A 12,296-nucleotide genomic window follows, 5' to 3' on the forward strand; every position below is an offset into this window, starting at 1 on the left:
CCACCCGCCTTCCTCGCCGCGGCGCCTTGCCACGCCTCTTCTCTTCTCCATCTCCCCTCTGATCTTGTTTCTTTATGGAGATGAGAACTTCTGCCTCACGGAATTGTCACGAGGATGAAATCTACGTGATGGCGCGTTGTCAACGGTACAACGCTGGGGAAAGGACAGGGTGGCACTTGCAGGTCGGAGTGCTGCAGGGCAGGTGTGAAGGTCACGCCTCCTCCCCCTCCGCCCTCGCCTCAGAAGTGAGAAAGGGCCTGATCCCTGATACACGCAGCAGTCCTCCCAGTGAGGCTCCTATGTGAGTTCAGTGGAATCCAGCTTCAAAAGAAGATCTCGGTGGGGGTTAGCTCTGAAGCTAGGTCAGGATTTTACAGCTGGAAAGACCTAAAGTATGCTTTTAAGATGTGGCCATATCCCGTCATTTGTGTCCAAACAAATTCAACAAGTGTTTATTATTTGCTTTCCGCGTTGGACAGAAGGGTGAGGGAGGTGAGCATGGACCATCATTCATTTAAGTAATTATTACCTATTTTGAGCAAGGCGTGGTGCTAAGACGTGTGGAGATGATCCCTTCACGGATATTGATATATAGCAGTTGATAGGCAGGTGTGGCGGATACAAAGACCTTGCGCCCAAGGGGCTTAGGTCCTAGTAGAGAAGATGAAAACCTGTGTAAAGTAAAAAGAAAGTTATAAATGCTGGGGAGGAAGTGTAAAGTATTCCAGGGGTACAGGGAACCAGGTGAGCAAAGGCATCCAGGTGGAACAAAGGGCAGATCCTAAGAATATTCAATAGTTCAGTGTGACCAGAGAGCTGGATAGGTGAATGTTCTTTAGAGGAGATAGAGCAGAAAGAGTAAAGTTAGGAACGCTAAGCTAGGATTTTGACTTTATTTTTAATCAAGTATTTTTTGTAAGACATGTTTACATTTCTAAGTAGGAGAGTAAAATAACTACTGTATTTTAAGGACGTTATTCTGTAAGTGTGAGGGTACAGTTGGCTGGAAAAATATTAGCTAGGATACTAATTAGATGAGTGTAATGAGGGATTGAACTGTGCTCAGTAGTGAAAATATAAGAATGAGAGGGTGATTGTAGAGCTTCAGGCTGGTGCCTGGCCACAGGTATGTGGAGAGATGGCTTTGAGATTATACCCGGGTTATATGCTGTTAATATGATTAAGTTGGAGATGATAGATTCAGCCTCATTCAGATTGTGTTTGAAGTGCTGTTGTGAATGTTAAGTGATAAAGACATGGTCCCTGCTCCAAAGGAAATTCTAATCTGCAAGAGAGGATGAGAAAAGCATGCAAATATGTCTTAAATCCAAAGCTAGAGGAAGCACTGCAGGAGGCACCAGTGGAACATTCTAAACTTTTTCGTTATTGCACATTTTATGTTTTTAGTTTTGTCCCTGAAGGTTTTTGAGGTTTTTGTCCCTCCTGTTTTTGAGCCTTACTATTCTTAATGAATGGCTGTATCTGGTGAGGCTGATAAAATCCATTTTATATCAAGGTGAGTGCCAGTTAGTGTCTGTCTTTTCCCTCCCTTCCCATATATTTCACCTCTTATTTCCTAGTCATTTCCTTATCACTGCCTAGTCCCTAGATTTCATTCTTTGCTAACATCTCTGTCTAGAAACTTCTCCACTTCTGATGTTTCCTACTCATTCTTCAAGGCCCTACTTTGAGCTTCTATTACCAGTTTATTCTTCCCTGTGTGGTAGCCCTATTAGAGAGTAGTCCTGCTGTGAACATTGGTGTAGAAGTGTTTGAACACCTGTTTGTTTTCAGTTCTTTTGGGTATATACTGAGGAATAGAATTGGAACTTTGCTTTTTTGTTGGCTGTGCCTCTTGGACTTGCGGGATCTCAGTTTCCCGACCACGGATTGAACACGGGCCATGCCAGTGAAAGTGCCGAATCCTTACCACTGGCCCACCAGGGAACTCCCAAATTTTCTTTTTTTTTTTTTTTTTTTTTTTTGGCCACTCCACGCAGCATGTGGTATCTCATTCTCCGACCAGGGATGGAACCCACGATTCCTGCATTGGAAGCTCAGTGTCTTACCTGCTCAACCGCCAGGAAAGTCTCCCAACTTTGCTTATTTTTAGAAGACAATTAAAACCATGAAACACTCTTAGCAGTCTTCCTTCAAGTATTGATAAGATTTCTTTTCTGTCTCCATCTGGATCTCGGCTCAGATGTTATCTCAGAGACAGGTTCCCAGACCACCTTGTGTATTTATGTGTGTATCCTTACTTACCACCTGTTTCCCCCTAGAATACAGATTCTTTTTTTTTTTTAAGCTCTTTATTGGAATATAATAGCTTTACACTGTTGTGCCAGTTTTTGCTGTACCACAAGGTGAATCAGCTGTATTTATACATATATCCCCATATCCCCTCCCTCCCTATCCCAGCCCTCTGTCATCACCCATCATCGAGTTGATCTCGCTGTGTTATGCAGCAGCTTCCCACTAGTTATCTATTTTACTTTTGGTAGTGTGTATATGTCAGTGTTACTCTCTCACTTTGTCCCAGCTTCCCCTTGCCCCCTCCCCCGCCCCGCTGTGTCCTCAAGTCCATTCTCTACGTCTGCAATCTTTATATAGAATACAGATTCTTGAGAGCAAGAACTTAATCCTTTGTTCACCACTGTATCCTAAGCCCATTGCACAGTGCCTGGTAGTATTCAGAAATAAGTACAGAATAAGTGTTGTTGAGTGAGTGAGCACTTTCACCTGGGAGACTGGTTCCAGTTTAGGGAAACAAGCACTCCTACTGGGGGAACAGTAAATTGGTAGTACTTTTTTTTAAAGGGTGGCTTGGCAGTATCAGATTTAAGATGTGCATGCAGATGTGCATGCCCTTTGACCCGTTTCAGTTCTAAGCATGTATCTAACCATCATCATGAATGTGTGAGAAAATCATTGCTACCTTGTATTTAATGTTAAAAAAAAAAAACCAACCTACACATCTCTTATTAGGAGACTAATTGAATTAAATAAAATACATCTGGGACTTCCCTGGTGTTGCAGTGGTTAAGACTCTGCACTTCTAATGCAGGGGGCGCAGGTTCAATCCCTGGTCAGGGAACTAAGATCCCACATGCCATGCAGCACAGCCAAAAAAAAAAAATCTGTATTAGTCTGCTTGGGCTGTCAGAACAAAATACTAGGTGACTTAGCAGAAATTTATTTTCTCATAGTTCTGGAGGCTAAGGTCCAAGATCAAGGTGCTATCAGAGCTGGTTTCTGGTAAGACCTCTGTTCCCAGCCCGTAGACAGTGTCCTCACATGGCTTTTCTGCGGTTGCATATGTCTTCCTCATATAAGGACACCAGTCCTATCATATTAGGGCCCCAACCTTAGGACCTCATTTAACCTTAGTTACCTACCGAAAGGCCCCATCTCCAAACACAGAAACATTGGAGATAAGGTATTCAACATATAAATTTCAACATATGGACACCATTCAGTCCATAATAACGTTAATTAAATGAAGGAGGATGCAGCAATTTAAAAGGATGATTTAGAGCTAGTGTACAGACGTGGAAAATATCCAGGAAATGATGAGTAAAAAAACCAAGTTCTATACCCAGTATGTTTATGATTCCAAATGCATTTTTTTTATTAATTTTTATTGGAGTATAGTTGATTTACAACATTGTGTCAGTTTCTACTGTAAGGCAAAGTGAACCAGCTATATATACACATATCTACTCTTTTTTGGATCCTTTTCCCATTATAGGTCATTACAGAGTATTGAGTAGAGTTCCCTGTGCTATACAGTAGGTTCTTATTACCTGTCTTATTTATAGTGGTTTGTATATGTCAATCTCCCAATTCATCCCTCCCCCACACTTTCCCCTTTGGCAACCATAAGTCTGCTCTCAACATCTGTGACTCTATTTCTGTTTTGCAAATAAGTTCATTTTTATCATTTCTTTAGATTCCACCAAGTGCATTTTTTAAAAAACCATGAGTTTCTACATATGCTTATGTAAGCACAGGACATTTCTGAAAGGATATATCAGAACTCTGTACAGCTAGGAAGAGTCTCTCAGTTTTCAGTTTATACTCTTCTATGTGGTTTGATTTTGGGGAAGCCAAAAGTATGTATTCCTTTTATGATAATAAAAGGTAGAAATTAAGCATTTGGAATATGTAGGGCTTCTGAGAAAGAAATGTGGTTATAATGGTAGCTGTTAACACACTTTGCTGGCTAGCTATGCATACCTTTTCAAATATATTAAACTCAGATGTACATTTCTTTTTAAAAATTTTTTTTCTACTAGCAAAATGGGTTTATTCAGGAACAGAAAAAAACTGCAATTTAAAATTCACAGTCTATGGCAAACCACAGGCAAGTCCTCTTTTTAAAATTTACTTTCTATTATGAATAATTTGAAACATACACAAGTAAAGAGATAGTGCGTGTTAAGCAAGACAATCTGCCATGGACCTTGAGCACCCCTGCACGTTCTTGTTGAGTATATCAAGAGTGCAAGGCCCTAACTGCTCTTTACCTGGGCTGTTTCTCAGGATTGTGTTTGCAGCGAGCAATCTTGAGGGAAGAAGTATTGTCTTCCCCATGACAAAGGGCAGATTTAGCCTCCACTTGCTATAAAAACTATATCTACCAAGCTCAGTGTTCCTCTCTGGTAATGAAATCCATTCTGTGAGCAGACAGAGGTGCTCAGCCCTTTGTAGCGCACCCAGGAAACATGGGGCAAGAGAACTGTTGAAACCAATATGAATCTCTGGCTACTGCTTTTGCTGTGATTAACATCCTTTGTTTCTGACCCAGGAGGCTTGTGTCTTCTGCCAGCATCGATGAAACAGTAACTGGGTAGCTACCAGTTTAGCTTGGAAGTAGTTTGTTAAAATTCCAGACCTGCACCTGCACAGTTCCTGTCAGTACAGTGAACACCCATAGTCCCCATCTTTCCCACTTAGTTTTTTTTTTTAATTAGTTAATTAATTTATTGGCTGCCTTGGGTCTTCATTTGCTACACATGGGCTTTCTCTAGTTGTGGTGCGCGGGGGCTACTCTTAGCTGCGGTGCGCAGGCTTTTCATTGCGGTGGCTTCTCTTTTTTGCGGAGTACGGACTCTAGGTGCATGGGCTTCTGGAGTTGTGGCACACGGGCTCAGTAGTTGTGGCTTGGGGGCTCTAGAGTGCAGGCTCTATAGTTGCGGCACACGGGCTTAGTAGCTCCAAAGCGTATGGGATCTTCCAAGACCAAGGCTTGAACCCATGTCCCCTGCATTAAGAGGTGGATTCTTAACCAGTATGCCACCAGGGAAGCCCCCGCCTAGTTTTTTTTTTTTAAGCTCTTTATTGGAATATAATTGCTTTACACTCTTGTACCAGCTTTTGAGGTACACCAAAGTCAATCAGCTGTATTTATACATACATCCCCACATCCCCTCCCTCCCAAGACTCCCTCCCGCTCTCCCTGTCCTGGCCCTCTAAGGCATCCACCCTAGTTTTAACAGTTATCAACTCAAGGCCAAAACTGCTTCATCAATAAATCCACCCCAGATTCTTTTAATCTGATTATACCATTTCATCTGTAAAAATTCCACGGTGCGTCTCTATAAGATTTCTTTTATTCAGCACAGTCACAAAGCCAATATCATACTTTAAAAAGCTAGTAAATCCTTAATATCATTTTTATAATTCTTAATTATGGATAAATTAATTTGGATAAATTTGAATCTTATCCCTGTCCTTTGCACCAATATTTTAAGTTTGGTATCATTGCAACATCAAAACATGAATATAGTTTATTTATTGACTTCCCATGGGTTATTTTTTTTGGCCTCAAAGTGCAGAGATAGGGGAATTTGGGTAGTGAAGTATCATGTGTTTTGGTATGAAGTAAACACTGTTATAAAATCAATTATTTCTGACAGAAGCTCTAGTTAATGTCATTGACCAAATTGTGCAAGTCAGTTATTCCCAACCTTATATTTATTGGTAAAACTGGAAAGAGAATGTGTAGCTCCTGGGCTGCTTCTTAGTCATCACTGTTAACCATCGTACTGCCAAAGGACCAACACACAGGCTTTTTTTAAAAAGTGAATGCAACTGACTTCTGGTCAAGATAGTACATGCTTTGATGCCACTCCCTTTGCTCCAAACACATGGTAGAATTAACAAGAAAAGATTGAAATTACATATTCATATTAAAAAACAAGATAAACAATTTTGTTGACCAGGAACAAAGAGCTGTAATCTTGCTGGGCTATGGATCCAGAAATAGAGGTACTCTGGAGTTTGTAATTTAGAAGATAACTGATTGAGGGGGTGGGTAGAACCATGGAATGTGGCTAACTGAGGCCTGGATTGCTGCCTGCAATTAGGAATTTAGGTAGGGCTCCCTAAACTTAACAGAGATTGAAAAAAACTACATCCCATCTGTGCATGAAGACATGGTTTATATGAAGTTGAATACTTAGGACGAAGACACAACATTGAATCCAGACCTAAATCCAGTTACCCTCTCACTTAGTGTCTGTATCTCCTGTCTCCCAAATTTCTTGGTGCAAACAGAGTCTCAAGTTACTAATGTAAGACTTGCTTCTGATTGTGGTCCCTGGAGAACTGGGTAGAGGTTACCAAAAATCATGAAGGAAGGAAGATAACATGTATGGGGAAACTTTTTCCATTCATAAAGAGCTTAGAAGTTGCTTCTAAAACATATAAGAAAACCTAGCCAAAAGAAAGATAACAAAATCAGCATCAAGAGATGAATTCACTATAATTGAAATGAAAGTAATGGAGTGAACTGATAATAACTTTAAAATAAATATGTTTAGGGACCTCCCCAGCAGTCCAGTGGTTAAGACTACGCACTTCCAAGGCAAGGGGCACAGGTTTGATCACTGATCAGGAAACTAAGATGCCACATGCCTCGCAGTGTGGCCAAAAAACAAAATTAAAGAAAAACCTGAAATAAATATGTTTAGAATACTCAAAGACATAAATGAAGGATACCTTTTCTAAAAGAATAAGAAATTATGAAATAAAAGTGGTCAGAAACGGAATGGTACACGTAAGTATTTAAAGAACAAGTGAGAAATCCTAGAAATTAAAAATACAGTCATTGAATAAGCACATCATGAGCAAATGAACCAACCCTTAGGACAATAATGCCCACCCTTTATTGAGAAGGAGGAGTAAGGTCTTATTTAGGAGGAAGATAAGAAGGAGAATAATTTAGGATTTTGTTAGAAATTTTTATTTAGATTATAAAAGAAATGTAAATATAACTACTAAAGAAATAGAAATATAGTTCTCCAAGCCAGTCAAAGGAAAATAAAACAATTAATTTGAATAGAAGGCAGAATATGAGAAGCAAAGAAAAAGCATGATAAACAGAAAAAAATATATACAATGATAACAATACATCAAAACATAGCAATGGTCACAATCAATGTAAAGGATTTAAACTTTCCTCCTTTTTACCCTCACAACAGGGACATCAGTGACCCGCTAGCCAGAGGTTTTTTGGTGCCAGTCCTCTCCTTTCGGTCTTTTGAGTTGGACATGTAATTCTTCTATTCAGCACTAGAGGTCAGCAGTGTTCACTACTGTATTCCTTCCAAGGACTCACTATAGTACTTCTGTCAGATTCTCAAGAAGCAGGAATGCATTTCTTTTAGAGCTGACGTATCTTTCATCTAAGAATCATTTCCAAATTAAAATTATAGCCCTTATAACTTCAGCTACTCAAAATAGTTGCCAAGGATGTATTTAAGTGCCTGGTAGAGGTAAGGAAGACATTTTTTACAGATCTTACATCTTCATTGATGGGAATTGGTTGGATGTTCTGTGAATATGGCTGCTATAGCTACAGAATGAGGCTTCAAGCAGGACATATGTAGCTAGAGAGCCTTCATAGGATCTTAGGACAAATAGATTTATACAGGATACTGTCTTTACTGTTGTTAAAGACTGTCAAGGCTAACAGTTAACCTTGAAAAATCATACGGTTTTTTCACTCTTTTGGTGGTGTATTACCAGATAGGATTCTTTTTCTGTCTTGCCTTTACATTTGCTCAAAAGTTTATGGGGCTTTGTCTTAACCCTTGCGAGGAGAAGCAAAGAACCAGGAGGGATTCACAAATGGGAGCACCCTCCTGCTCTGAACAGTTGTCCGATTTTGCCACTTTCATCTTTACTACATTAATTCTAGTGGTAGTGCCTGTTAGTCAAGAGTTACTGACTGCAAGTAATATTTGGTTACTCACGCTGACTGAAACCCGTAATTATGTTTAACTTGTGTTTAAGTAGGCAATGGCTTATTATAGCTTAATTTAGCTGATGTTGTCACATGGGAACAGAATAATTTCCTCATGCTACTAAGACCTTACTATATTACTGTGGCCCATTGTAGATGTCAATAACTTTATGGACATAATCAGTATGAATTGGCTAATGGAGTCTTTTCTTTCAAGAATGACTACCAAGGGAAAGAACTTTTAAAGTTGAGCTGTGAAATTCACCCTTGTTAAATGGCCTTTCTGAACTATGCCATTTATTAAAGCTTTAAAAGCCATAGTGAATGCTCAGAATTTCTGCCTTGGGTATGAATTATTTGCATGCAGAAAAAAAAAATTGAATTTTAAAAGTAGAGTTCAGGGGCTTCCTAGGTGGCACAGTGGTTAAGAATCTGCCTGCCAATGCAGAGAACATGGGTTCGATCTCTGCACCAGGAAGATCCCACATGTCACGGAGCAACTAAGCCCGTGTGCCAAAAAAAAAAAAAAAAAAAAAAGTAGAGTTCAATGCTGAAACCCCTGAGCAGTTGAAAATATTATTAGAACTGGTAAAACGAATCTCTGGTGCAGTAAGTCAGAGAATCTCTGGGATTGGGAATCGATAATGATTGGAGAAGGTGTGGAGAGGAGCTTCTGGCTGTCTCCAGTTCATAAGCTGGGTGATGGTTACACAGGGGGTCCACTGTGGCATAATCTGGTGAGCCCTACTCTTATGATTTATACATATTTCTGTAAGTACATCACCATCCAGTAAATTTTTTAAAACTGTTATTTACTGAATTCTACTTTAATCCAAACTTCATCCTAAACTTTCTCAGGTGAAGGAAACTTCTCCAGATCCCTAGTCTTTAGTCTGCCTTCTTAGGACTTTGGCTCCTTTGGGTTGCGGTAGGCCAACTAAGCAGTGAGTCTTCCCCAGTTTCTTCCAGCTATCAATAAGACTCACAGGAGATCCAGAAGTGATATCACCACTATCCTGAATGTGCTGTAGTGTATGTTTTATGTTTCAATGTCATTATCCTCTGTACTTTTGTTAGAGAATGAGACTGGAAAAGACCTTGGAGCCATAACTCTGGTCAGCACATTAACAAATAAACCAATTATTAAACCTGGTTTGACCTTTATCCCTATTGTTATGTCAAAAACTTGTCATAAGTCTTGGACTATAGTGTGAACTATATCTAAGTATGTTTTTTTAAATTAATTATTTATTGGCTGCATTGGGTCTTCATTGCTGTGTACAGTCTTTCTCTAGTTGTGGTAAGCAGGGGCTTCTTATTGCAGTGGCATCTCTTGTGGAGCACAGGCTCTAGGCTCGTGGGATTCAGTAGTTGTGGCACTCGGGCTCAGTAGTTGTGGCACATGGGCTTAGTTGCTCCACGGCATGTGGGATCTTCCCGGACCAGGGCTCGAACCCGTGTCCCTTGCATTGGCAGGCGGATTTTTAACCACTGCAACACCAGGGAAGTCCCTCTAAGTATTTTTTTTTTAATTGTTGAAATAATATCACTTAAAGAAAAGTTTAAAGAATAGTGCAAAGAATTCCTGTATGTCCTTTACCAATCTCCCTTCTTGTTGCACTTTATCACATTTACTTTTTTTTTTAATTTTTATTTATTTATTATTTTTTGGCTGTGTCAGGCCTTGGTTGTGGCATGCGGGATCTTTCATTGTAGTACAAGGGCTCTTCACTGTGGTGCACCGGCTCCAGAGTTCTCAGGCTCAGTAGTTGCCACACGTAGGCTTAGTTGCCCCATGGCATGTGGGATCTTAGTTCCCCGATCAGGGATCGAACCTTCATCCCATGCATTGGAAGGTGGATTCTTAACCACTGGACCAGGACTTCCCTAGTGGTGCAGTGGTTAAGATGCTGTACTCCCAATGCAGACAGCCAGGTTTGATCCTTGGTCAGGGAACTAGATCCCACATGCGTGCCACAACTAAGAGTTTGCATGCCACAACTAAGGAGCCCATGTGCCACAACTAAGGAGCCCACCTCCTGAAACTAAGACCTGGTGCAACCAAATAAATATATAAATATTAAAAAAAAAAAACCACTGGACCGCCCTATCACATTTACCTTAAATTCTCTTTCTCTTCTGAAAGTAAGTTTGTAGACATGATGCCCAATTATTCCTAAATACCTTAGTGTATATTTCCTAAAAATAAGAAAAATCTCCCCCATATAACCATCAAAATCAAGAATCTTGATTTCACGTTAGATGTAATGTTATCATCTAATCTGCAAACCCTATTCAAATTCTGCCAATTGTTCCTATTATGTGTAGGATCATGTGTTACATATGTTTGCCATGTCTCTTTAGTAAAATCCTTCAATCTAGATAAGTTCCTAAATCTTTCCTTAGTTGTCACAACCTGAATGGTTGTTTTTTAAAATTAATTAATTAATCAGTTGAGTTGGGTCTTCGTTGCTGCACATGGACTTTCTCTAGTTGTGGGGAGTGGGGACTACTCCTCATTGTGGTGCGAGGACTCCTCATTGCAGCAGCTTCTCTGTTGCAGAAGCATAGGCTCTAGGCGCTTGGGCTTCAGTAGTTGCAGCACATGGGCTCAGTAGTTGTGTTGCACAGGCTTTGTTGATCTGCAGCATGTGGGATCTTCCCGGACCAGGGCTCGAACCCATGTCCCCTGCATTGGCAAGCAGATTCTTAACCACTGCGCCACCTAGGAAGTCCCCTGAATAGTTTTCAAAAGCACAGGCCAGTGACTTTGTAGACTGCTTCTCAGCTTGGACTTGTCTGATGTTTTCTCATGATTAGATTTAAGTCAAGCATTTTGGCAGGAATGTCACAGAAGTGAACGGTGTTCTTCCCATTGTGTGGCATGCCATACTGATTTATCCCATTACTGGCATTGTTGCCTCTGATCACTTGGTTAAGGTGGTGTCTGCAAGTTTCCTTCACTATGAAGTTATTAGTGTCCCTTTTGTAATTAGTAGATGTCTAATGGGAAGATGCTTTGAAACGAGGTGGATATCTCAATTCTCTACAAAACTCCTCCATTATTTTTAGCATCTATTGATGATTCTTGTCTGAATCAGTTGTTCTTATGGTGGTTGTCAAATGGTGATATTCTGGTCCCATCACTCTCTCTACATTTATAGTTTACATTCTACCATAAAGAAGCACTTTCTCTTCCCTCCATTTTCATTTGTTCATTTATTTATTCACTTTTTAATTTATTTATTAATTAATTACATTAATTCATTTATTTATATCATTATGCATCCATAGATTCCTATTTTGTTCAATGGGTAATGATCCATTTCCATTATTTGATGCTCAACTTGTCTCAGATTTGCCCAGTGGTACCCCTTTCAAACTGGGTTCTCTATCCTTTTGACATGTTCCCATTATTCTTTGAGTGCTTCCTTACTTTGTAACATGAGATGTACCATACTCATTTTGTACTTTCCATGCCCTAGCCCTGAAACCAGCCAGGAGCTTTGGTTCCTTTTAGTGGAGTTTGGTGTTTAGAAACCAAGATCTGATACTGTGTGAGTTCATTGCTAATGAGCTATCACTATATACTTATACACACATATAAATGCACACACTCACAACTATATATCTCTATTTTTTTTAACCTATTGAAAACCATGTGTTCACACCAATACCTTCAATTCCTGTCAAACACCACAAGGTTCCCCCTCCCTGTATTTGTAACTTCCTTCTCTAACTGAGAAATCTGGTTCAAATTACCCTCAATATATTTACTTACTTGCTCAATTCCCTTGTAAGTAACCAATCTTTGGGCATGCTGACTACTTCCTTGAACTTGACTGTGCTAGCTACCTCCTCGCTTGGCCATGATGCTACTGGCTGCCTCCAATAAATATTGGGGAAAGAGTCATCTAAGCTTTATTGATTTTTTTTAACAAGGGCAGTAACTGATGAACTATTGAAGATATTTTTTAGAGCTTATAAAAATGTAGTTAGATTGTGGTTAATCACAGATAATTTGTCTCATGAACATGAATAATTT

This window comes from Hippopotamus amphibius, chromosome 13 (genome assembly GCF_030028045.1).
Source record: "Hippopotamus amphibius kiboko isolate mHipAmp2 chromosome 13, mHipAmp2.hap2, whole genome shotgun sequence".
NCBI classification, from domain to species: domain Eukaryota; kingdom Metazoa; phylum Chordata; class Mammalia; order Artiodactyla; family Hippopotamidae; genus Hippopotamus; species Hippopotamus amphibius.